The sequence below is a fragment of the Paroedura picta genome, chromosome 8, assembly GCF_049243985.1.
Source record: "Paroedura picta isolate Pp20150507F chromosome 8, Ppicta_v3.0, whole genome shotgun sequence".
Taxonomy (NCBI): domain Eukaryota; kingdom Metazoa; phylum Chordata; class Lepidosauria; order Squamata; family Gekkonidae; genus Paroedura; species Paroedura picta.
In genome coordinates this window covers 48,938,891-48,964,354 of record NC_135376.1, presented here as the reverse complement: position 1 = coordinate 48,964,354, position 25,464 = coordinate 48,938,891, and the positions used below count along the sequence as shown (strand labels likewise).

The window sequence follows — 25,464 nt, the reverse complement described above, 5'->3', positions numbered from 1 at the left end:
AAAAATTGGGAAGCCTCATTCTGCTGACAGAAATTATTTCTCTCAGCAGAGATTTTCCATGGGACTCAAGCCATGGTTTGTCTCCTGCAGTTCCTCCGTTGTTTCTAAATTCTGACCTTGTTATTCAATTCAGTCAAAACATCTGTAAAATTAAGTATTTTGAAAAAGAGTGGATGACTGGTGCTCCTTCTCTTCTGCTCTACATTATATTTGTGATAATAGAAACCTCTCAATTTGAGTTGACCCTGACTTCAGCAACCCTTTCGTAAAAATGCAGGACTTTCCAAAGTACATCTAAATTGCTGAAACCAAATCCAATCTATCCTGTGACACTCCTGCATTATTTAATATGAATGAAAGAAGTGGTGTCTTCCAAATAGCTCAGTGTACAGAACATCTTGGGAGAGCTGTCAAGATAAGCGCTATATTTCCAGAATATCAAGCTGTACAGTATAACTGCCATTTGACCCAGCCATTGCCCTCAATTAATTATTTCCTAGGCACTTTTTGGCTTATGAATATATGCACATCTTTGAACTGCTGTAGAAAAATCTGCAAATAACCAGGGATGTTATATTCCTGCTATCTACCCCTCCCCCATATAAAATATTCTTCTGTCTTATATTTCGACTTATTCCCTATATCTCCTCTAGGAATATAGCGGGTAGAAAAATAGTCTGCTGATGTCACTTACAAAACTTTAGAGCTTCACATTTAGAAACAATTTGGCTGCCTGTAGGTGATAGACATTCTGTGTTCTCATGTCCTCTGTTTCATTAGAAGCGAGTCATTAACATAAAAGCAGGATTTTTTTAAGGGCTTATCTCTCCCCGCTCTCTTTTCATCCCTCCACCTGCAGCTATAAGACATTTGGAAGGAACAGTGATGCTGCTCCTGGGAAAGAGATAGCAGGAGAATGTGCAGTCATACACAGAACAGCAGAGAATTAAGGGACTCACAGAGTGGGCACAGGAACCATTCTGCTCTCATGGAAACCGTACTTGTATAGTGAGCTTCCAAGGGAAGTTGTGATTCTGTTGTTAAAAACGGTACTCCATGGAGATGGTATAATCTTTTATGGGTTTAGAACAGATTGATGGTGAAAACATTTTCTTCCAGTAAGCTTTCTGGAATGCAAGAGGTTGGCATATATTTTTTGGAGAACTGCTGATTGTACTTTTTTTTTTAATTATTCATTTTTATTGTGTGCTTTCACCATTTTATAACTGTTTTCATTTTGTTTATTATTGTTCACTACGTTTGGCATGCTCGAGGTAGCAAGGCAGTAGAAATAAATGCATGCATAAATGCATATTCATTTAGATTGCTGCCTTTGTTTCAGTTGGCAAACCACTGTCTCTGAGCAGCACTGCTTAAGGACACGTCTGCATTGGCACAAGTTCACGTATTAGAGCCATATTGGAGGAACTCCAGTGCAGCCCATCTGGCCTGTGTAGCCAGCATTGGGCCCTACATCTAACTGGTGTTTGTGTTCAGTGCAAGTGGGTGTAATTGCACAGTCAGGTAACACAGTCTACACAACTGCAACATTGTTGCTGTTTTAAAGAGTAATAATGTTTTATGTTCTGCTGCCGCAGAACTTTAAAGCAAGAGCAACAGCCTATTATGGACTAGTAAGAATACAAATATAGATTAATTATTTGCCTCCTCCATGGACTAGCACACATGGAATGGCTATGTTCCGGTAGACTTGACAGCTTCTCCGTCAGGTTAGTGTCTTGCTAATTTCCAAGAATCACAAGGCCAGAGGGGAACAAAGTTTGAGTCTGTAGCACCTTTGACAAAGTTTTATTCAAGGTATAAGCTTTCATGTACACAGCACATTTTGTCAAACAATGAAATGTGAGTTACTAGACTGACATATATAAGTAGAGAAACTTTGCTCTTCTACTTCAGACCAACATGGCTACCCACTTGAAGACCGGAGGAGGTTTCAGAAGTCCAGTGTTGTTTGGTCAGAGTTTAGATTTCCCAAAATCAATAAAAGCAGTATGGACAGGTTCCGCATCTGATAAACATGTTGTGTCCATACCCAAAAGCTTAGCTTTGGAGACTACATAGAGATTCTTCACCAGTTTCAGCAGCCAGCTGGCATTAAGCAGTGAGACATGCACTGTGTCAGCTAGCCTTTAAGCCTATTCTCAGCCTTCTTCTGTGCCATTTCAAGGGTGCTAGTGTAGAATTGAGGGCAGGTGGCTGCCTTTGCCTGCTGAAATGGCACTGGAGGGTGAAGGTGATTTTGAACCAGCCCTTGGCTGCAAGTCAGGTAATGTCTATGCCTCATTTTCCTACTGGTTGACTTCTGTTGACTGGGCTGGCTATACAGGACCCCTTCTCTGCTGAGGAGTCCTCATTGTTGCTGAACCCTGGCTGGCCCATGACTGGCTACCACATGGAGGCCACCTTAAACTATTTTTTGAAAGCCATGACATGGTATGGAAAGAAAGTCCCAGTCCAGGTGGTAAAGCTGCTGCATGTAGCTGGCTTGATATGAGAGAGATACCTACTAGTAGGAGCAATTTGAAAGTGTAGCAGCCATTTGATGTAAGAACTAAAGATACTTTATCAGAAATTAGTCCTATAGAATCACATTAGGACTAATAAGTTAAAAGCTGGGGACTTATGTTTCAGATCACCACCACAATGGATACACTGGCATAACTCTCATGCAATAATCATGACACTGGTGAAATATGTATCTAGATGGTTGAATATTCTAATAGTATTAGATTGTATTTTTAGTATCAATTAAAAAAAAGAAGAAGCAGTATTTCCTACCCCATTCCTCTCTGCAAATTCCATTTCATATCTAGGATTGCTCCTTGAAAATGTGTTTCTTTCCTCTAGCCATAACAACCTCGGTCTGTATGTGGGGAATCTTTGTAAGCTGAACCTGATCTATGTAGCAGTACTCTGATTGCCCCTATTTTTAGACTAAAAGGTGATCTTTGCATAGGTGTGTGCATCTTTTGAATCCATCAATCAACTGTTTTTTTGGGCTTGGTTTTTTTTTGGGGGGGGCATAGGCTTTGCCCTTTGTATTTGATCTTGGAAGACATTGCCACACTCTCTTTGAGTATACTGGAGTATACTTCACTCTATCAATAGGAATCATCAGTGAACAAGGCAGAAGGCCAAAGGGAACTTAAACAGCATCTTGTTTGGCTTTTTCATACACTATGACCCAGAAGTGTATATACCATCCAGGGTGCACATTTCTCATTTTTGTTAATTTTTGCTAGATGTAGTCCTAGATGTAAAACTTTTCACTTCTCCTTACTGAATTGAATCTTGCCCTCATTTGCCCACTTTTCTGGCATGTTCAGATCTCATTGAACTCTCTATCTTCTGGGGTGTTTGCTACTCTACCCAATTTGGTGTTATCTGCAGATTTAATAACTAGTCCCTCCACCCCCTCATCCAGATAATTGATAACAATTTTGAAAAGTACGTGATCCATACTGAGCCCTGTAGCACCTCACTGCTCACCTCGCTCCAATCCGATGAATCACCATTGACAAACTACTCTTTGGATATGCTTTTGTGGGATTCAAATACCACTTCAAATTCTAATTAGGGCTGAATATACAGAGAGAGAGAGAGAGAGTAGTATGTGTGTGTTTTTGTTTGTTTGTTTGTTTGTTTGTTTGTTTAAGAAAGAAAGAAAGAAAGAAAGAAAGAAAGAAAGAAAGAAAGAAAGAAAGAAAGAAAGAAAGAAAGAAAGAAAGAAAGAAAGAAAGAAAGAAAGAAAGAAAGAAAGAGAGATTCCCCTCTTCAGAGGCCCTTTATCTATATAGGGTGCCAGGTAAAATAGCTCCCAAGCAACAATTTTATCTACAACCTTTTTCTAAAACAGCAAAAACAACAACAGAGATTCTCCCAGCACTGAAAAAGACCCAGATTTAAGATTAAAGTGTCAGCACTTGTAGTGTTCACTGAAAGCAGGTTGCAGTTTCCTTTAGAGATTAACATTTTCATCTTCATAAAACATAACCAACAGAGGTTGTGTCCTGAACCTCTAATGCTGGTTCCCCCCCCTATGTCCCAAAAACCTATAATTACGTTTAGACCAACATTGCTGTCTTAAGCTGTGCAAAGTTCAGATCCCTACTTAACTTGAGAGGAAACTTTGGTTAACACATTATCTCAGAGATATTTATGGGTCAGCTCAGTCACCAGGAGAAAGGAGGAAGTCACCATAATGCCAGATTACATAAACAAGAATATAAACCATTTGCTTAGGGATTCAGTGAAGAGAGACAGTTTGTGGTCCAGATGGTACAATACCATAAAAATAACAAAACCTGAATGTCATCATCTTTGTCAGGGAGTAAAGCAGAGGAACAGTTTGACATGTAGGAAGATGTGAGGATGGGCAAGGAACCAAATGGACACAGGGTCAGTGCAAGGAAATGGCGAAACGAGGGAAGATAATATACAAAAGTGAAAATGCAATCAGTGAAGGGTTAGGGAGGCTGCTTCCTGAAGCGAGACTTTCAGAAGACATGGTAACTAGTGAACAGAATTTTGTTTCATATGCATACAAATTTACCCTAAAGATAGAATGACACTTTAAACCCAACGCTGCACTGCTACCAAACCTTCCAAATTTATATTCTCTCCACCTCACGGTAATTTGTAGGATTACTTTCCTGTTGGCATTGAGAAAGCATCTACTGTAATATAGAGAGACATCCTATCTTCTGTTCACAAAATATATGGCTCACAACTAAAACAATAAAAGAAGGCCATTAAAAGCAAGTGATTAAAAACAGGTTAGGGTATAAAGCAGCATAAAACAAAAATTTAACACCTTAAATTATACTGATAAAACAACCCTCAGGTCAGAAACAAACAGCAAAACAGCTTAAAGAGAGAAAGCCCCTTAGAAAATAAAAAATAAATGTTTTTTTAATGCCTAAATAAAAAAGAAATGTTTTGCTCTGGCAACGGAAAGTATGGCTGACACTCCAGTGGTAAGGGATTTCACTGGAAAAGTTTTGTTTGTGGTTGCTGTCCACTTCATCATTTAGCCAAGGGCACAAGAACAGGGCTTCAGAAGATCTTAATGGATAGATAGGACAATACGGGTAGAGGCCCTTTGTCAAGAACCAAGCTCCAAGCCATTTTGACCTTAACATTAAGAAGAAGAACTGGGGTTTTGTACCCCACTTTTTATTACCTGAAGGAGTCTTATGCTGTTTCTGCATTAAGAGACATACCGTATTTTAGCCTCGCTTTGGATTTCCTTTGGATGCTGCAAGTCTAGCCTTTCTGCTTTTTTTCCTGCTTTCCTCTTTTTATTTCCCAGGCTAAAATTTGCACCATACTGTCCTCACTGAGTCCTACAGAAGCAGCCTCCCATCATGCTTTGCTCCTATCCTCTTTTCAAAAAATGTGTTTTTTTTGCAGAATGGTGCCTGCTTGCACCTCTGTTTTCATTGTGCTCCTTAATCCCACCATTCTGCACTCTTGATTGTCTCCCCATTTCGCCCAAAGTGTCCCAAATGTAATTAAAGTGTCCCAAATGTAATTTAAAAAAACCCCTGGGTTATAGAGTTATAACATAACACTGCTGTGCACGGCTTTTTTTTTTTTTTTTTAATGCCATATCATGGCATTGGGCGCCCTTGAATTAGACCACTTTAGACCCAGCTTGAAAAGATGAAATCCAGTTTTCTGGAGATTCCTTTGCTGCGGGTTAAGTGAGGGGGAAATTTATGACTGTGCCTGAAGAAGCAAATTTTAGTGCAGAAACAATTTAAAAAGTCAACAATTTAACAAATACAAATATGAACAATAATGCGGAAACAGAGTCAAACTGGCTTACAGTCTCTTACCCTTCCTTTCTCCACAACCAACACACTATGAGGTAAGGGGGGCTGAGAGAACTCTGAGAGTTTTGGCCCAAGGTCATATAGGTGTCTGCTTGTGGAAGAGTGGAGACTCAGACCTGGGCCCATTCCGCACACATAGGATAATGCACTTTCAATATGCTTTGGCAGCTGGATTTTCAGAACAGGAAAATCTACTTCTACAGTGCATTAAAAGTGCATTATCTATCGTGTGCAAAATAGGCCCAGGTTCTCCAGATTGGAGGCTGCTACTCTTAACCACTACACCAAACTGGATCTTTTGAATCTATCATGCTACTATTTTCAGATGTCATATTCCACTATAGGTGATTCTGTACCAGTGGTGCCACTCCAGGCCACTGCTGGTGTGTTGTGGGGGAGCTGCATGCTCCACCACTTTCTGTGTCAACATGAAGATGGGACTGCAAAAAAAGAAAAAAAGCCTTATTCATCACCATGGCTTCACAAAGCACCGCAGAGCTGAGTGCCTCCTCCAGGTGTCTACGTCCACATGGGCCTCTGCTGGGCTAGGCCCTGTTGGCTCCCGGAGCATCCAAGGGAATTTAGAAAATATCTGTGTTCCCAATGGGGGCCTATTATGCACCAGGCCTGGGAGAGGCCCGCCCCAGCAGCGACATCATGTGGTAGTGGGGATTAGCCCCACTGCCATATGACTGCCATCCTGGCCTTTTCTGCCTGTGCAGAATAGACCTATGAATCACTTCCATTCATAGAATTGACTATATGTGTCATTAGTCAAGGCTGTTTTATGTCAGTAAAATGATGCAGAAGGAAGGCAGAGTAAAGTCTGTTCTCCTTCAGTGCTGCAGTCTTGATTCAAGTTGGACCTTGGGATGATTGGAAACTGAGCCAATTTTCTTTTTGTCTTGTTTGGACCTAAGAATCATCTCTAGGCAATGAAAAGGTTTATAAATATAAATATAATTGATTTTCAGCCTTTAAAAATATTCGTATTTGCAAGATGTCAATAGCAATAAACCCACATCAGTAGCTTAGAACCTGTCTTTCAAAAAGCTGGTTATATTTGATTGACTGAGCTTTATATGTATATTTTAGAAGGAGCCAAGTGAGATGGTGTGGAGTTTAGCAAGCTTAAAAATTACTGTTTATCAGCATCTCAGACCTTTCACCCCTTTGGGCATTTGCTGGAGGCTGATGTAAAACTTGCCAATCAAAGTGACACTACAGCATCACATCTGGGAAAATCATCTGTGGGATATGACACAGAAGCTATGGTAGGAGATTGGAACAGCTCAAGAAAAAATAATTAAAAATAGATAAAATTCATAGCTTATCCATAAAGCAAACATGTGCTTGCTGGCAGTTTCTCTGGAGCTCTGTGGAACTGGAAGTTAATGAAGCATTTTTATTGTCAAATGGATTTTGGTGTTGAAAAGAAGTCTGGGTCAAGGTTAGAGCCTCAGGGTAAAGGATGATGTTCTAGTCTTGATATCCTTAAAGAGGCTGTCGCCTCTGAGGAATTTTGGATTTATGGGACACTGCCATATGCAGGAGGGTGAATGGCACTTTGAGGTGCCAGCCGGCCCTAAAAAACAAGATGTTTGAATTCTCTGTAATTAAAAGATGCTGCTGCCAGCACAACTGAAGGGGACTTTATACTTAAATGAACCAAGGCAGCAGTCCAGGCCTCCGGCATCTTGTGTGAGCAAGCCAGCAATGTTTGTGTAACATCTTTGCCTCCTGATGTGACCAGAGAAGCATATGCTCCATTTGGCATGCCTCTGTCCATTGGGATCCAAAGTTATTGCTTTGTATTTAGTGAAGACTTCATGCCAAAAACTCTCCGTATCCTATAACTACAGCTCAATATATTTGAAGTACCTACTGATTTCTGATAAACTTGTTTAAAATGAAAGCCAAAGGTCACAATGGCAAAAATATATATATCCCCAGTGCAAACCCCCTGAATTCAGTACATAATGCCAGCCATCTCCTTCCGTCTGCCCTCACAGATTCTGCTCCTTGTTCCTGATTAGGTTGATGAAAAGAATGAAGAATACTGTCTGAGCATAGGATAGTTTGGATAGTAGTGCTGGAAGTCATTGTTTTGGAAAATGGAGAATATATTTCAGCATACAGAAAGACACACTGCATGCCACTGAATCCCTGAAGAAAGTTTGCTTACCAGAACGGTGGGACCAGTGCTGCTACTTCTTCACTGACTTGACATGAAATGAATGAGAAAGATGAATAACTTCTCATGAGAGGATGAATTAATGAATGTCCTTTTGTAAATTCCATAACTGAGGTGGTGCCACTCCTTTTTTTACCGTATCAGATCCGTCCTTCACCTTATCACATCCTGCTGGCCATCATATTGATATTCAAGAGAAGTTCTAGACTAATTACTGAACAAGAATTGGTACATACTGATGAAGTTCCTTTTTCCTACTTGTAATACCGTACAGGTTAACCTTTGAAAGTTCAGATCAGGGTTCTGGTATTCAGTGTTTTGAAATGAATTGTTACATATTTTAAACAAGAGGTTCTTATGAAAATAGGGAAGTATCTTAGATATATGGTATAGAATGTGCTAGACTGCTGAGGCTAAAAGAAGAATCCCTCAAGCCAAACTTTGCAGGAATTGAATTACAAAGTTAACATCAAGTGCTGAAAAGATACCGTTTTTTGACTCTCTAGTGACTGGGGGAAATGTATTAGATATTTATTCTTGAAGTGAGAGAACTGCAGGAAAAACATCTCTCTTTCTCCCATCTGTTGTGGCCAATTAGCCTTTCCGAATGATATAGGGTGAGGGAGGGAAATTGTGTCCAGATGGTCACTTTACTGCTTTGCCAAAAAGAGGTGTGAGACAATCACTAATTCAAATTAAGGTAGCAATAGGCTGGGTGATCACTTCTAGTTTGCCATTATAGAATGAACTAGCAGGATCACTAAGGGAATCAGCACAGACCCATGTTGTTTTGGAAGGGGGTGCCAAACCAGAAAGTCTTCCTCCCAAGAATCATTCTTTGGGGTACTCTTAGAAGCAAAAAAACAGAAGTATGAAGAAATGACAAAAATATTCATTGAGCCATTATAAAATAACACAACTGACCTTTTTAAAAATTCCCAGAGGGGATTCATAACTGAAACAAAATTTCTGCTTCATATATTTCATAGGAGAATGAAGTATTCTACAAAACCATAGTGGTAGATCAAGAAGTTAAATAAACTATGTGATCAGCAAGTACAATTGCAGAACAGTTAGTTGACCAATTAGAACAGAGCAATGGCAGGATTTTAATAGCTCTCCTGCACATTTGAGACAACTATTTACTTGGTAAAACATTTCTGCTCTTCCATTCATTAAAAAAGTGGAATTAGCTGGTCACCAGAATTAACAGGAATTTTGGAGATACTTTTCATCTGTTTCATGCAGCTTGTGTAAGTCCAGTTAAATAGGCCTGGTTTGCATTAATTAGATGCATCTAGAGACAAACATTATTACCTAAGCAGCACATTTTTAAACAGACTTACACTCATCTAAATCAATTGAAATCAGCGTATTTAAGATAGCACTTTGAGACCAGCAAGCACTCAAAGGTATCCTTGGATATGGGGAGTAAAGAACAGTTGCTCCAATATTTAAGACAAAAAATACAAATTGGGGTACAGAGTGTGAGTTATACAAAAACCCAAAATCCATTGTGTAAAAAACAACACATAAAGAATTGGTACGATGATGTGAAGAAAAGCTTTGAAAACACAAACAATACATTAAAATGTTAACAAGGTATAGGAATACTATTTGAAATTCCAAAATCCAAAGGAGGAACTGGTTAATCCTGCGTTTCACTCGTGAATGCTACCTCAGTGGACCCCAACAATGAGTAGAGAAGAGTGACAAGAGTGAAGAGTCCTTTATAGTTTGAAGAGTTGTCACTTTGCCATTAGACTAGGAAGAAATGCATTAGTATGTGAACATTATCTAGAGCCCTCTAGGCACTGACGGAGCAAAGTTTTTATTGGGGTCCACTGAGGAAGCATTCATGAGCGAAACGCAGAATTTACTGGTTCCTCATTTGAATTTTGGAATTTCCAGGGGCATTCCTACAGCTTATTAACATTTCAATGTATTGTTTGTGCTTTCAATGCATTTAATAAAAGCTTTTCTTCACATAGTAACAATTCTTTTTGTGTTGCCAATATATAAGCCAGGCAAGTCCTGTCCAGGCTCTGAAAAATGTATTGTTTTATTCAAATAGAATAATAAAATAAAGTCAATAAACTGCACTTCAGGTGTAAATAATCTTTAAACCGTCCCGTGGCATGGGGCGCCGCGGACTAAATAATTGAGTAAGGACTGTCGGGGAGGAGTTAGGGCGGGCCCTGTCCAGGATAAAAACTCGAAGGGGCCCCTCTGAGTGTCCATCCAGGGCCAGCAGCCAATGGGGAGGTGTGCTTCGCACGCCTCCCCATTGGCTGCTTTGCCCGGCCGGGACTCAGTGCAGTCTGGCAGACCATGCCAACAGTCCTCCAGCCGGCCTGCTCCTCCTCCTGCTTCTCCCGGCCGCTGAAGCAGCCGGGAGAAGCCACAGCCATCGACCCCGGTGAGTTGGGGCCCACTCTGCCTTCTCCTGGCCGCGGGAGCGGCCTCCACTCCACCTCCCCTCGGATCGCGGCCCTGCCGCCGCTTCCCCCCATTGACCCCACTTTGCCCACCACGAAAAACTGCCGCTCGCCGCCTCCCCCCACCTTGGCCTCCTCCTCGCTGCTCAGAGCCGCCCACAGCTCTTCAGCCCGCCTGCTGGAGCTGCGGCCGGGAGAAGCCCCGCCAATTCTCTGCCCTCCAAGGGCCGATCTCTGCCCGCCACCCCTGGGAAGCCTTCGCCCTGCGAAGGCTTCCCCGGGACTGCCCCACTCCGGCGTCGGCCGCATGCGGCCCATCGGCGCCATTTGCTGCCTCACCATCCAGAGGGAAGGTTGCTGCCCGCCCGCCAGCGGCTGTTGCCTAAACCAGCACCCCTCGCTGCTGGCCTGCACAGGACTGAGGGCCCGGCGGCCGCACCCGGCGCGGACACACGCAGCCATGGCCAAGGCGGCACCACCCCCAACGAGCACCGGTCACCCGCCTTCCCATGCTGCAAGGAGCAGTTGGCCCCGTCATCTGCGAGGGCCGCTCCGGCAGCCGCCACAGCACCAATGAAACTTAGCCCACCAGCCCACACCGCCACGAGCAGCATGCCGTGGGAGCGGCTGCGGAAGCACTGGAGCAGCCACCGGAGCCGGCACAACACAGATGCTGTCGACTTCCCTGCGGGTAGGCGGCAGGATGGCGGGGGAGGAGGAGGTGGTGGCGGCTCGCTTCCCACCTCACGCCAGGACTCGATGGCGGACCCAGTGAACTGAGAGCCGGAGAACCACCCCACTGAACTCACGACGCCCGCTAGCGCCCGCTGTATTAGCACTACAGCGGGCTTATTTTCTAGTTAATAAACATAAACTTAAACCACTTGTCTTGCACCTTTATTTATAGAACTAGAAATAAAGCCCGCTGTAGTGTTAATACAGAGAGCGCTAGAGCCTGGCCCCCCCATTGTCCCCGTAGGGCCCCCACCCCACCAGGGACGATCTTCTGCAGCTCTTGCGGAGGGCCTCCCCCCAGCAGCGACCATCTGCGGCCTTCTCCCGGCCGCTCCAGCTGAATTCTGAATCTGAAACATCTAACATGGGACATTAACAGTGTTTCCAAATTTATTTTTAATTTGGATGCCTCAATTTCTGTTTATCTAGCCTAAACTTCTACACTGTGAATTTCCAAATAAAGTGTGATAGTACTCAGCCTACTGTTCTACGGCATCTAAGTATTAAAACAACAAAATATTAAAATGCCTTACAGATACAAGCTATTATCTCAACGTAAATTTCAGTTTTTTTAAAACTTCATAGCTGCTTAGAAATGGAATCTACCTGCATCCTGAACTTTGAGATAATAATTTGCTTTCTGTGGGGGGAACTGTGGCTGTAATGATGAAATATCAAATGTGGATGCCTGTTTGATTATGTGTCTTCAGAGTAAAGAGAGGGTTGACTCACTAACGCTTCCATGGCTGGCCAAGAGTTATAGACTTTTTCACACTCATAACATAAACGTAATAGGTGGATGACAGGTCTTTATTTAATTTTCTGGGCAAAGTAAATAACTGATATCAAAAGGGAACCATGTTTTGGAGAAATACAATTGTTGGTGTGCTGAAAGAGGGAGGAAAGAAGATGTTTCAACAAATTTGTTTTGAAAACCTGTGGAGGCCTTATGTTTAGAGTATAGTGAAAAGGGTGTATAGTGGACATTACTGATGATTTTGAAGATTATGAAGATTACGTATTATTATGAATATAATTCTCAAATCCTGTTTCAAGAATTGCCACGGGAACAAAGGACCATATTAATTATTTTAAAAGACATTTGAGAGATTTAATGTAGTCTGCTGTGAAATTGTGAAAGTAATCATTCAGGTTATACTTGGGATATCATTTTGTTATCAGGAAAATATATTAATAGGTTATATATCAACTGTGTCTAAGTACAGTGGAACTAACAAGAATGTTTAATTCTGTTCAGGGGTGATATGATAGCTGTGTTTAACTACATACAAGGTAGACATGTTGAAGAGGGGCCAACTTGTTTACTGAAGCTTTAAAGACAAGGACTTGAAGCAATGGGTTCAAATTTTGAAAAAAATTCCACTTAAATATGAGTAAACATTTTCTGGCAGTGAGGGCTGTTCATAGATGGAATATGCTGCCTTGGAGGGTGGTAAAGTTTCTTTTGCTGGAAGTTTTAGGGGGAGAAATGATGAACACCATTCAGGAGTGAATAATTTTTAAATTTCTGAGAAGTTGGGGGGGGGGGGGCTGGATTGGATGGCCCTTTGTGATCTATTCCAGCCCCCAGAATCTGTGTGATTCTGATTCATATTATGTTGTATCTATTAACTACTCTCTGGATCTAATTAATATTAAAATATTAATTTTTTAAGGGTGAGAACAGAATCATATGTTTACTCAGTTTTCTCAGCAGAGTATTCAGACCCACGGAGAGCTCTTTCCTTCCATGATGTAGCAGATGCTTCATTTCCATATTTGGCTTCAAAGGAATGAATTGGGAATCACTGATTTTCTCAGAACCCTTCATAGCTTCCATAAACAAATATATATTAGTTTCTATGAACTGCTAGAATCAGAAACATATAAATGAAATAAGAATAAGTATAAAATATTTCTTCTCCTTTTAGTTAGTTCTGAGAAAAATAGGGAGCCTAATGTTGGGGAATTTTTTGTTGCCCTCAGAAGTTCATCCTTAGTGTCAGGTGTGTTGGAGGGGGTAATTAAGAGGCAAGATTTAGGGGGATGGTTTTGGATTATTTTCATCCAAGAGCTTAATCAAATAAGCACCTTTCAGTTATTTTAAGGAATTTTTTTAAAAAGTCAAGCTAAATTCTTGTTTCGTTTACATCTTTGTATAGAAATCTCGGTGTGATTTCTTAGAAACAGAGGCCTAAGAGGGAAGCATGCAGCATAAAGGAAAAGAGGACAAAGAAAATGAATTGTTGACCAGGAGAAAAGGAAAGAAACATACATAGCCTAGGGCAGACTTTGTCAACTTTTTGGCGGTGGAGAAGCCCCTGAAATAAATTTTCAAGCTTTGAAGACCACCAGACGTTAAGTCAGCTGGCCAAACCTCCCTGTCACACCCCTAGGAAGTCAGTTCCAGTGACATCACTATCTGTACCCTTCACCCTTCTTTCGCTCCCCCTCACCTTTACTACTAGTACACCGACTCTGCCTCACGTTGTATTAAAATAATGGCAGGAGCTAAGGTGACAGTTGAGGCCCCCCATACCACAACACAACCAACTTTCCTCACTTTGATTTTGACTCTCACGGTCTAACCACCGAGCCCCCTGGACGGAGGCAACCAGTTCCCTAGCTTGTGTCCAAGTCCATTAAGGTAGGAGGGGAAAGGCTACGAACCCCCTCTGGGACCCTCAGGGGTCCACGGACCACTGATTGAGAATCCCTGGCCTAGAGACAACACAAACTTTGTTTAATTAATATTAATAGCACGGGTTAGGTATTCACAGGAAGTTTTGGAGGTTGTGAGTTATACATTTCATGCCCTAAATAAATTGTTGGGGGAAGAATCTAAAAATGAATTGGTTACCAGGCTACTAATATTTATTTTATTTATTTAGATTTTTATACTGCCCTTCCCTACGGCTCTGGGCGGTTTACAGAAAACATTTTGAAAAATGTACTTGTGTAACATATTTAAATGTCTCAGCTGAGGCTGTAGCACATGATTGTTTTGCTGCTCCTTGGTTTTCAATCTGGCAAGGTGCTTTTTGGGATATCCACACAACATCATTCTTCAGTCATCTGCTTACTAGGTTTTCTGCTGCTTTGCCCCAATTTCTCCCAAACCTTCCTTGCTAGAGTCTTTCCCAAAAGATCATAGTTCAAGCAGATTAGCATTCTGTATAGGAAGGTGCACATTTTCTATACTTTTGCCCACAGTGATACCATTTTACTCTTGTCACATTCTTGCAGCTGCCTTTTCCTCTGCCATGCCTTTGGAGGGCTTTTGAAGTTAAAGAATCATTACCATGTGGCTGCAGCCTGTATTTGTCTATTTTGTTCTTTTTGTGGTACTCAGAGTCGTGGCAGCCTATCCTCTTAGGAATCCTTTGGGGACACATAGCAGGAGATTAGACTAGATAGATTCTAGCCTACTGTCAAAACTCTCCTTCTTTGATTTTTAATGTAAAGCTTCCTCATTCTACACATCACACTAGTTTGCCTTGACACTTTCTTACAGCAATAAAGAAAAACAACAACAACCCAGGAACGGGTCTGTCCTTGAATTTCAACTTCATTACATATGCAGACAAAACCAAATAGCTATTGTACTATTATTGCTGGGCCACACCATAAATTGTTTTGAAGCTTTGAAGCCCTCATGGTGACTTAGAGGACTTGAAGGTGATTAAAATTTTAGGAAGTAACTTTGTAATAGAAGCTTTTGAGGGATCTTACATATTTCATAACATAACCACTTTCTGCAGAGGCAGCCAGAAACATTAGTTTGCGATTCCCCTTGGCATGACTCTGTCTTACGCTCCCACTCCATGCCAGTTCTTAACTCTCCCACTATTCAATTTAAAATCCATCCAAACAATTCTGTAAGTAAAACTTGAAAGCTGTAAGCAAAATGTACAGTAGGTGCTATTGAGTCACTGTGTTTCAGGTCTTGCCCTCCTAGTGGATGAAAATGGGTAGAATCTTTGGTGTGTGTTCATGGTAATGACCAGCAGTAAAAAGGGTGAATTATGGCTCTGTTTCAACTATGAATTATGTACAAAGAATTCCAGGCACAGCTCATGAAGTTTTAGTGAGTACATTGTTAGATGTCTGGGATAACTGTGATCCTGCTGGTGAGAATTCAATAGTGTCAATGTTGCTTTTATTAAGTTATTATTAAGAAAATGTGAGTTACTGTTTGGTTCAAGAACTCCCCACCCCCCAAAAAAAAATCCATTGTTGAACGCTAAGATTGTCTTTGGTTATTTTCATCCTGAATCACTGGTCATGTCTCTCTAGCCTGTTATATATTTACTGGCTATTTTCACATGGATTATATGCTACTAGAATTAAAACCTGTTGTAGCTGATACAATGGGCACTAGAACGGGGAGGGGGAGAAATAGCAAGGAGAGAGGGAGGCCTGGGGGGGGGGGGAGCAGAGAGCTCCCCCTTCCTAACTCCCCCTCCGCACTTACCAGATGGCTTGGAAGGCCCTGGGTGGAGCGGAGGCTTCCCCCTCCCCACTCTCCTGCACTTACCAGAGGGCCAGGAACGCCCTGGGGGATTGGAGCCTTTCCCCTCCCCGTCCCCCATCTACACTTACTGGAGGGCCTTCTTGGCCCTAGGAGTAGCGGAGCTTTCCCCCTGCCTGGGGGATTTACTTGGCAGTTTCTTCTGGGGGCCTAGTCATGCCACTGTACGTGTGACTCAGTGGCCAGGCCTCCCTCCCCCATGAACCACCTGGTGGCCTTCAGTTGTAGACAGCTACCAACTCTTAGGCAATCTCCAGTTATACTGATTGCTGGGTGGCCTGGGGCATTAACCACACACGGCCTTGCACATGTAGTGCCTGCCTCTCCCTTTGGACAATCTGGCAGCAGTTGCCTACCTCTCCCTTTGGACAATCTGGCAGCATTTGGCCAGTGGCAGCTGCCACTGCATAGGAGTGGTGTGGCTTGTGGGAAATCTTAGGCTTGAACATCTGTCATTGCTGCGCCTTTTATGGTGGCATGGGGGTGGAGGGAGATCACAATGTTCCTGGAGCCCAAGCTCACAGCACTGGCAGCGAGAATTAGCTAAAGAGAAGGGGTTTGCCCCCCCCCCGACAACAGATGAATGTCTGCCCAGCAATGCACCGCTGACTCTCCACTACACCCATGTGGTCTTCTTTTGCAGTCTCGTCTCTAGCCCATGGGGCCTTATGGCAAGGATACACCAACTCAGAGCTTATCAGGTACTGCCTTTTATAAAGTTTATATCTCTGATTCTTGTCTGGCATTATGTTTAATGGCCCATATAGCCCAGCCCAACTAAGTGGCATTTATGTCAGATATGGCCCTCACAACACAGGAGTTAGCCACCTCAATATGAATGCTGTTAGCAGGGATACCCACAAGACTTAGTCTTCCCTGGACAGTGGGTCAGTGCTGAAATCTGCTTCTGAGATGTGCAGCTTTGGTGTGAGCTCGTGATAACAGAAGAAATGGTGAAGCATGATTGTTGGATAGATTATGGATATGTAAAACAATACACTATAAATAATCACTTGTAGACATATAAGGGGGTTTAAATCCACAGACTTCCAGAGATTCTGTCCCAGAATCAAAGACAGAGCACAGATCCCAATTCCATATGGAAGAAAATCTACAGCCCTTGGTTTGTACACCCCACTCTCCTGTTTATTACTCAGTGGTTCTGCTGACACAATTTTCTCTGGCACAGAGATAAGGCAAGTAAGTTCTACATTGCCTTATTGCACGTCTCAAGCATCATGTTAAGTCCAAATTAAGCAGGCCAAGTCATATGTTGTTCTGACCCTGGTGCTTGCGTTTCCATTCCACATCACATTAGAACAAAGTCACCACTTGTGCATCTTCATGCAGTTTAAACCTTGAAAGTAAACTTGTGTGTAGTTTAAATTGGGATTACCATTTCTGTTACATACATATTTAACATCATAACGGGAGGCCAGCACCTTGCAATCATTTTGCATGGTCTACTAATGTGAAAATGTATCTTGTTCTGGTAGGTTTATGTTGTGCAAATGAAGGCCATGTCTTTTTTGCCCATTCACGCTGAAGTATCCGGTTAATTTTATTAACTAGAAAAAGGGGGAGATATCACATGAAATTAGGACTATGAGAAAATCTTCTTGCTAGTAAATCTAGCCAACCAGGCAAAAGCAATTATGTTTGCTGCAACAGCAACTTCCATAATAATTTACAACTAGGAACTGCCTGTTACCCTCCCCCCCCTCCTGCCCCTGCCAAGACAGTAGTTAATAATATAGAGGATTCCTGTAAGGTTAGCCCACAAGATACAGAACTGCTTGCTTTCTGTTGAGATAGAAGAGGAAAAAGTGACAAGCAATGGCTTTAGCTCATATTTTATCTTGCCTCTGACCTTTGGCTGAATGACATTGCTGGGTAAAATGAGAGTTTGGCAGCCATCCTTTCTGATTGTGTCTTGAAAGAGATCTTTTATTTTTGCTTCTATTGTTCCTTCTGTGGATGGAGCTGTGTTAATGGGCAAGCTTGAGGAGATATCAAAATTTTCAGCTGTTTTGCCTATATGATGCATGCAATTCCATACTCACACTCAGATTCACACCCACAGAGAACTTTGATGTTTACCAAAATCAACTCAGGGAAATACATAAGACACATTAACAATGCCATCCTAAGCAGAGTTGCAGCCTCCTAAATTAATTGATGTCAATTTAGCCTCCGATTAGGGCTGCATTTCTCAACTTTTTTTTTTTTTTTACCATTGAGAATCCCCTGAAACAGTCTTCAGGATTTGCAAAACCTTGTAAATCAATGGTCCCCAACCTGCGGTCTGCGGCCCGGTGTCGGGCCGCGAAGGCCAGGGCGCCGGGCCGCAGTTCCCTTTCCCCCCCCACGGTAAAAAACTTCCCGGGCCGCAAGCTTGCGGCCTGGGAAGCTTCTTACTGTGGGAGGGCGGGGAGAGGGAATCAGGGCCACGCCGTGCATGGGCCACGCATGCGCGCTGCGCGGGTGTGGCCATCGTCTGTCGGTCCCCAGCCGAAAAAAGGTTGGGGACCACTGTTGTAAATGACACAATTGTGAAAAATATGTTTGGGAAGCAAAGCTGTGTATATGCCCTTCTGGGCCCCCTCTCCTTACAGACCCATCACTGGCTATATCACATTGGTCATATCACCCAATAAATGTTTAACAAATGTTTTAAAATATATAAAAACTAGCAATTAAGCCCGCTGTATCCGAAATACAGCGGGCACTAGTGGGTAGTGGGTGGGTGCGGGAGGCCCGTGCTGAAGGCCGCCCCGCTCCCCCACACTGAAGGCTGCCCCGCACCCCACCCACTGCAGGCTTCAGCACGGGGCTTGGAGCCCTGCACTGGAGGCTGCCCCGCCCCCCATGCTGAAGGCTTCCCCACCCACTGCAGGCTTCAGCACGGGGCTTGGAGCCCTGCACTGGAGGCTGCCCCGCCCCCCATGCTGAAGGCTTCCCCACCCACTGCAGGCTTCAGCACGGGGCTTGGAAGGCTTTATAAGGCAGTTGCCTACCTGTTGCTCAAAAACGATCTCTGGATTTGTGAGAGCCCAACAGCTATCATCCTCTCTTACACTTTGTGTTTCTGGGAAAGATGCTTGAAAGGGCTGTTGCAGACCAACAATCAGCTTTCTTGGAGTAAGCTCCAAGCAGTTCCATACTTAGACCCATCCCAGTCATGTTTCCAGCCTTGCCATGGGGTAGAAACCTTCTCTGCCTTTTTCGATCATCTCCCCCCCACCCTCCAAGAAAAGAAAGAGGCTCCTGCTTGGCTCCTCTCCCCCCACCCTTCAAGAAAAGAAAGGAAGAGGCTTGGCTCCCCCCCTTCTGAACTACCCTAACCACGTGCAGAAGACTTTCCTGTTTCAATGGGGGGGGGGGGGGGGGGAGAGAGGAAGATCCGAGTTCAAAGTGATCTGAATTCAACAGGATTGACAATGGAATAAACAAAGTAAGTGCAGACTCTGCCTTGCTCTATGCAGGCCTACCCTTAACTTTGATCCAGATACTATAGCTGGTCCAGAGTGCAGTGTCCAGGTTCCTCACAGCAACACCTTGGAGGTCCCACATTCGGCCCTTTCTACAACAACTGCTCTGGCTTCCAGTTGAATTTTGGATCAGATTTAAGGTGCTGGTAATCAACTGTAAGGCCATACGTGGTCTGGGCCTAGTGTAACTGAGGGACTGTGTCATGGCCCCGTCTCCAGAGGGTGCCTCTGCACCACTGCCTGAGCTCATTCTGCAAGCTCCCTTGGAGGAAGAAGTGGAGGAGCTGGAGCAAAACAGCAGGGTGCTGCTTGGAGAGGCAAGTCCCGATAGGGAGCCACAACCAGGTCCCAGCCAGACAAGCACCATGCCCTCTGCACCAGCATTACCTCAGCCTACAGCAACACCCCTGAACAGCCCAGACTCATCTCCAGAGCGCAGGAGGGAATGCAGGAGGACAACATTGGCAACATGCAGGAAAAGTGCTCGGCTTAGACTAAAGCAACAGGCTAGGTTGGGCTCAGGTGGGGTTCATTCATCGGAGGAAGGCTGAGTGCTAGGCGCAGCCACTTGGTGTGACAGCTCAGCTTGTTCTTAAGCACAGCCGAACTGCTTCTCAGTGTGGCTACAACTTGTGCATATGTCCACCCGTTGCCTTGACTGGTTTCCTGCTCACTGATGATTCGGCGAAGCTCTGACTGACTCCCGATTAGACTACGCTTTGATTGAATGCTCCACAGATTCCCGGCTTGACCTTGGTAAAGATAAATGACAACTCTTTCGGTTCTCCTTTGGACTTCATCCACTAGCAATTCCTGATATGACCCCGACTGGACTTTTGTTTACTCTCTGGTACACGCTTTGAACTTGCTTGACTCTGTAACTGTGCTTGCCCTTGCACTAACCCTGCATGTGCCCGGCTGGGGCAGCACAGACTGCCTCTTCATATACACCCCTCAAAAAGCTTTATGTTCTGCCCCCTCCAACTGCCTGGCGATCATGAAGGTCACTTGACCTGAACCAGGACCAGAGCTTTCTCTGTCATGGCCCCCCACCTGGTGGAAGGAGCTCCCAGAGATCAGGGCCCTAATGGAACAATTCCACAGGGCCTACAAAAGGGAGCTCTTCTGCCAGGCATTTGGTTAAGGTCCACTTGTTCCAACATCTTCCACTGGGCCCCCAAGCCTCCAGTCCATGAAACAAATGCTGACCATTCATGGGCTCATTATGTTCCAGTTATGAATGTATTGTTCTTAGTGTTTACTATTTATTGTTCCATTGTTTTATGATTAATGACTTCTCTGTATTGTTCCTGTCCCTATGTTCCATGTGAATTGTCCTGAGCCTCCCGGGAGGGCGGTATATAAATGTAATAAATAAATATAAATAAATAAATAAAGCCTTACTTTTTGCTAGCAGCAATGGGAAGCACAAAGGGGAGGACCATAGTTTTCCATTGGAGAAAGGGAAAAAGTGCTTGCTCTTTCTTCATTCCTAATATTTCTAACCCTAATATCAAGAAACCCCTTTGCACTCACACATGGGCCCCTATCAGGTAGTGTGGCTTTAGTGTTGATACTGCAGCTCTCCTTATTCTGTATGTAAGAGGAGAAACAGCAGGAGCAGAAGTAGTGGCAGCTCCTCCTTGTGCTCACCACCCGCTGCCAATATGAAAAGCACACTATATTCCTACTTCATCCCGATGACTCCCAGCCTTTGGTGAGTCCTTTATTGGGTAAGTGTGGGAGAAGGCAAAATGAGTTGAACTGCAGGTCTTAATGCCTTTGTGGTGACTGCTGCTCCTGTCCTTCATTGCCACTCAGAAGACCTTAACTTGGTGATCAGATAAATTCCCTTCTGGTTTGTGATATTTGGCAGATTCTGACAACTGATTTAGGCTGTTTTTAGACTTTGTGATGTCTTTGGTAAAGGAAGTGATAGAACAAAGACACGGGGAAAGTGTTCACCCACCATGAGAACTTTGTCAGTAAGACCAGTGGAGCCAAATACACAAAGACTTCTGGTTCCCTCTGGTGGTTTCTGCTGTATTCTGGCAGAACAGTGACTATTAAAGCGGATATATTAATATCTTAAGAGCTAGTAGTCACTGGCTGATATCCTATTGTTAACCTGTTGTTGGATCTTTGCTCTATTTCCTGCTTTAGAACATCTCCATGCAATTCCTGTGAAGCTGCTTCAGTGGTTTATGCATGCTCAGTAATGAAAGAATCTGTATTTTGGTCCGAGCAAGTAAAGCAACATTGCTAGGATGTCCATGCTGAAACTCTGCGGCTTATGTCTATCACCGAAGAGCATATACACACTGGTACTATCTGGCTTGCAAGAAGGGGATGCACTAAATAAATACATTCAGGATAGTTGGAGGCACAGCCATGCTTTTAAAAATAGAGTTCCCATTTGCCAAGATGTTAAATGCCATATCAGCTGTATTCTTCTTTATGAAGAAGGCATGGCTGTTGATTAAATAGCTGCATAATTTACAAGGGAGTGCAAATTCCATTAAGAAGTGTCAGTGTAACATTAGAGATATTTATTTCATTACATTATATTTCTCTCTGTCTCTCTCTTATCTTAAAGCTGCTTACATAGGATTTCGTTCAGGCACTTTTCCCTTTCAAACTGCTTAACTTCTGCTGCAGAATAACTCATACTTTCAGACCAGGAAGTGCATCATTTGCCTTCTGGGCCAAGAATATTGTACATAGACCAATGAGGCCTGTATTCAGATCCCCTCTTGGACATGAAATTTACCATCTGTTGACCAAGTTTATGTCACACTATTGTTCTGAGGATACAGTCAGATAAATCCAAGTACACTATACTGAGCTTGGGAGAATGCCAGGATATAAATGTGATAAATGAAGTGGGATTACTATTATTCTTTTTAAGTGGCCTATTTAATTCAATTACATTATTTGTTCATTATATTTATGTCTCTCTTTTCTTCCATCATAGAACATAAGGCAGCACACATAGGGTTTCCAGGATGTCTGCCAACCAGACACTGACCAGACTCCTACTGATTTAGTTAGCTTCACAGGTTGCTACATCATGTGCACTCGAGAAGGCTTTTTGTGGATTTACACAGCCATTTTTCCTTCAGCATAATGCATGATGATGCCTTGTGGATATCTTGTGAGTGAGGCGAAGAAGAGAGTCTAGAGCTAGATATGAGAAAGATCTAAATTGTGTTACGGTTGGCCTACAAACCCTGTTCCATGAGTAATTTCCCATAGGTAGTGTCAGATGGGAAACAAGAGCTTCTCAGACAAATGCCTCATCTTCAATCCCTATTTGTTAAATCTCCTTGCTTAGTTGAAGAAAAAGGACTTTTCCACAAAGCTTGCTTATCTGCATTATCATCAATTGGTTATATGTCAAGAGTAGTTCCCCATGAGCTCTTTTCTGTCTGCAGTTGACAGAACAAGAGTGTGGCACAGAACTTTAGATCTGGAAGAAAGTCGATAAGTGCCCAGCGATAGCTTTCTCTGTAACCTCCTCTGCCTTCCTTGTTCTTGTTAGAAGGTTGTTTATGGAGAATGAAGCAGTCCTTCCCCCATCTGTTTTTTGGGGAAGAGGGGGGTGCTCAGTTCCTTTTTGTCAGAGATGCTTTTCAGACGAAGAGGAGGTTTTCATCATGCCCTACTTTCTTTTTCAGCAACCAACTAGTCACCCTTTCAGTAAGTGATTGAGGGAGGGGTGGGATGGTGCAGACACTCTGGGAAATGTGGGAACATGTTTTAGAGCGATTTATTGATTTTGGACTGGATTATTAGGTGGATAATAGTATGTGAGATTTTATTTTTATTAGGATATTTTGTCAGCTGTTTTGAGTAGATTTGGAAAAGTGGAGTAAGATATCTAAACACACACACACACACACACATATATATATATATGAAATTTTGACCCATTGAATCTGTTGATAGATTACAGAATTAGTAGTGTAAGGATATTTTTGAGCCTGTTATGGATCCTGTGATTTTTCAATTATAATATGACTATGTAGAACCTAATCAAGAGATTTTGCTTGGCATTGTAGATTTTGGATTCTAATGAGATATGAACAGTTGACCATTCTAATACTTGTATGTTCCACTTTTGAGACTAAAGATGGTTTGGTGCTAAAAGGATGGAGTCAGACTAGAAACCGAACCTAAACACCAGTTCAGAGAGGATTTTTGTTGTGGGTTATTTTGCTAATTAACCTGAACTGAACTTTTTTTTTTTTGCATTGAACTTGAATCAGAATTGAATTTCTAAATTAAAAAGAAAAATGGTGATCTTTTTAAAGATAATAATAGCAAGAAATCATCATAATCATCATCATTATCAAATAACACTCTCCCTAATATTGGACTACTCAGTTCTCAGTCCACGGGACTTAAAGTGACCAGTCTGATATATTTTGTCCAAACGAGTGCACCAACTACTGTCCCAGTACACGGAAAATGAAATTAGCCAAGGTTTCCTTAGCTGGCCCAAAGTATTACCATTAAGTAGAGTTTTACCAAGTCCATTAAAATAAACTCTGCTTAGGATGACATGGTTAGTCAATTTCATTTTAGGTGTTCTGAGAAAACAGCACTATTTTACATAGGAAGGAGGGACCAGATGCAGTATCATGAAATTAATTCAAAAGAAATTCCGTCTAAACATTTATTTTTCATTTATACTCCATTTTTTTAGCCTGATTGGAGATCCACATTGGTTTACAAACTTCTCCCCTTATCCATTTTATCCTTACAACAATCCTATGAGGGATGGTAAGGTGACCAACACTCACCACCGCACACTGTTGGCTCACCTGTGGAACTTGGGATTGATCTAAACTGACTTTCTCCTCTTCTAAAACATACTTGCAAGCTCAGTTATCACAGTAGTGCAGCACCCACCTGTCTCTGGGCTGCTAGCTAAGCCTGCATAATTGCTTTGTGCAGGTAACAGCCTAGGTTGGTTAAACCAGATGCAGTGCTGTAAGTGCAAAGCCCTCTGGGTGAGTGCTGTTTCTTGTCAGTATCATGTTTAATTTGGACCTTATTGGGGCCTCTGGAAAGAACATTTCAAGCCCCCAAGAGCTGTGGGGAGGGGAGATTATATTAATAAAGGAAGAAAGGTCATGAGATTCAGCAAGGGAGACAAGAGAACTTGGCTTAGCTGGTGGAGTGTAATGGGCTTTAGCAACTTTAATTTGAATAAAATAATCACTTTATCACTCTGCTTGAGGCCTCTCTTCATGGCTGGGCCTTACACATCCCCCCTCTATCCATCAGCTTTGTTCCCAAAATAGAACAATAGTTCCCATCATCATCCTCACTAGGTAGGATAGTTGGACTTTTCTGATTAGGATCGATTCATACACGCAGGTTCACACATGCTCAGCCTTAGTTATTTTTTGGGGGAAAACCCTTGCATTCCTTCGGCTACTGGTCTTTAAACCAGGAGTAGGATCCCTGACGTGGGTGGCAGAGCTCCACACAACATATTGTAGGTCCTTATAGAGTAGAGCTACCTTTTTTTGCTGCTTTTTAGAAGTCATGCACATATGTAGAGGGCAAAAGCACATCTTCTTGTGCACTCCTTTGCATGTACATTGACAGGAAAAGAGGGAAAGCAAGGTGGTGAGAATGAAGAAAATTTAGTATAGAGAATATTACATCTGATGTTCAGATTACATAGATCTGTTTTCCTAGTGGCTTCTATCTGCTTTTTGGCAAAGAGCTGAGCTGTCTTAGCGTGCTAAGGGGGCACTCTACAAGAGTGACATATATGCAATCATGGTAAGTTCACATGGTGATCACATTCACATCATCTTTAATTATCATTTATTTATTTAGAATCATAGAATCATAGAGTTGGAAGGGACCTCATCAGTCATCTAGTCCAACGCCCTGCATTACACAGGGCACTCACATCCCAATCGCTCATCTACTGTAAACTGCCACCCCCTTGAGCCTTCACAGAATCAGCCTCTCTGTCAGATGGCTATCTAGCCTCTGTTTAAAAATTTCCAAAGATGGAGAACCCACCACCTCCCGAGGAAGCCTGTTCCACTGAGAAACCGTTCTGTCAGGAACTTCTTCTGGATGTTTAGATGGAATTTCTTTTGGATTAATTTGACCCCATTTGTTCTGGTCTGTCCCTCTGCGGACAGAGGGACAGACAGAACAAGAGAGAACAATTCTGCTCCATCCTCCA

General features: G+C 42.8%; 1 protein-coding gene across 5 annotated transcripts in view; it reads left to right on the top strand.

Annotated features, from left to right (window-relative positions):
• LOC143843502 (VPS10 domain-containing receptor SorCS1-like) overlaps positions 1–25,464 on the top strand; it is a 507,191-nt gene that overhangs the window by 322,108 nt on the left and 159,619 nt on the right. The gene's annotated exons all lie outside the window — the stretch shown is intronic.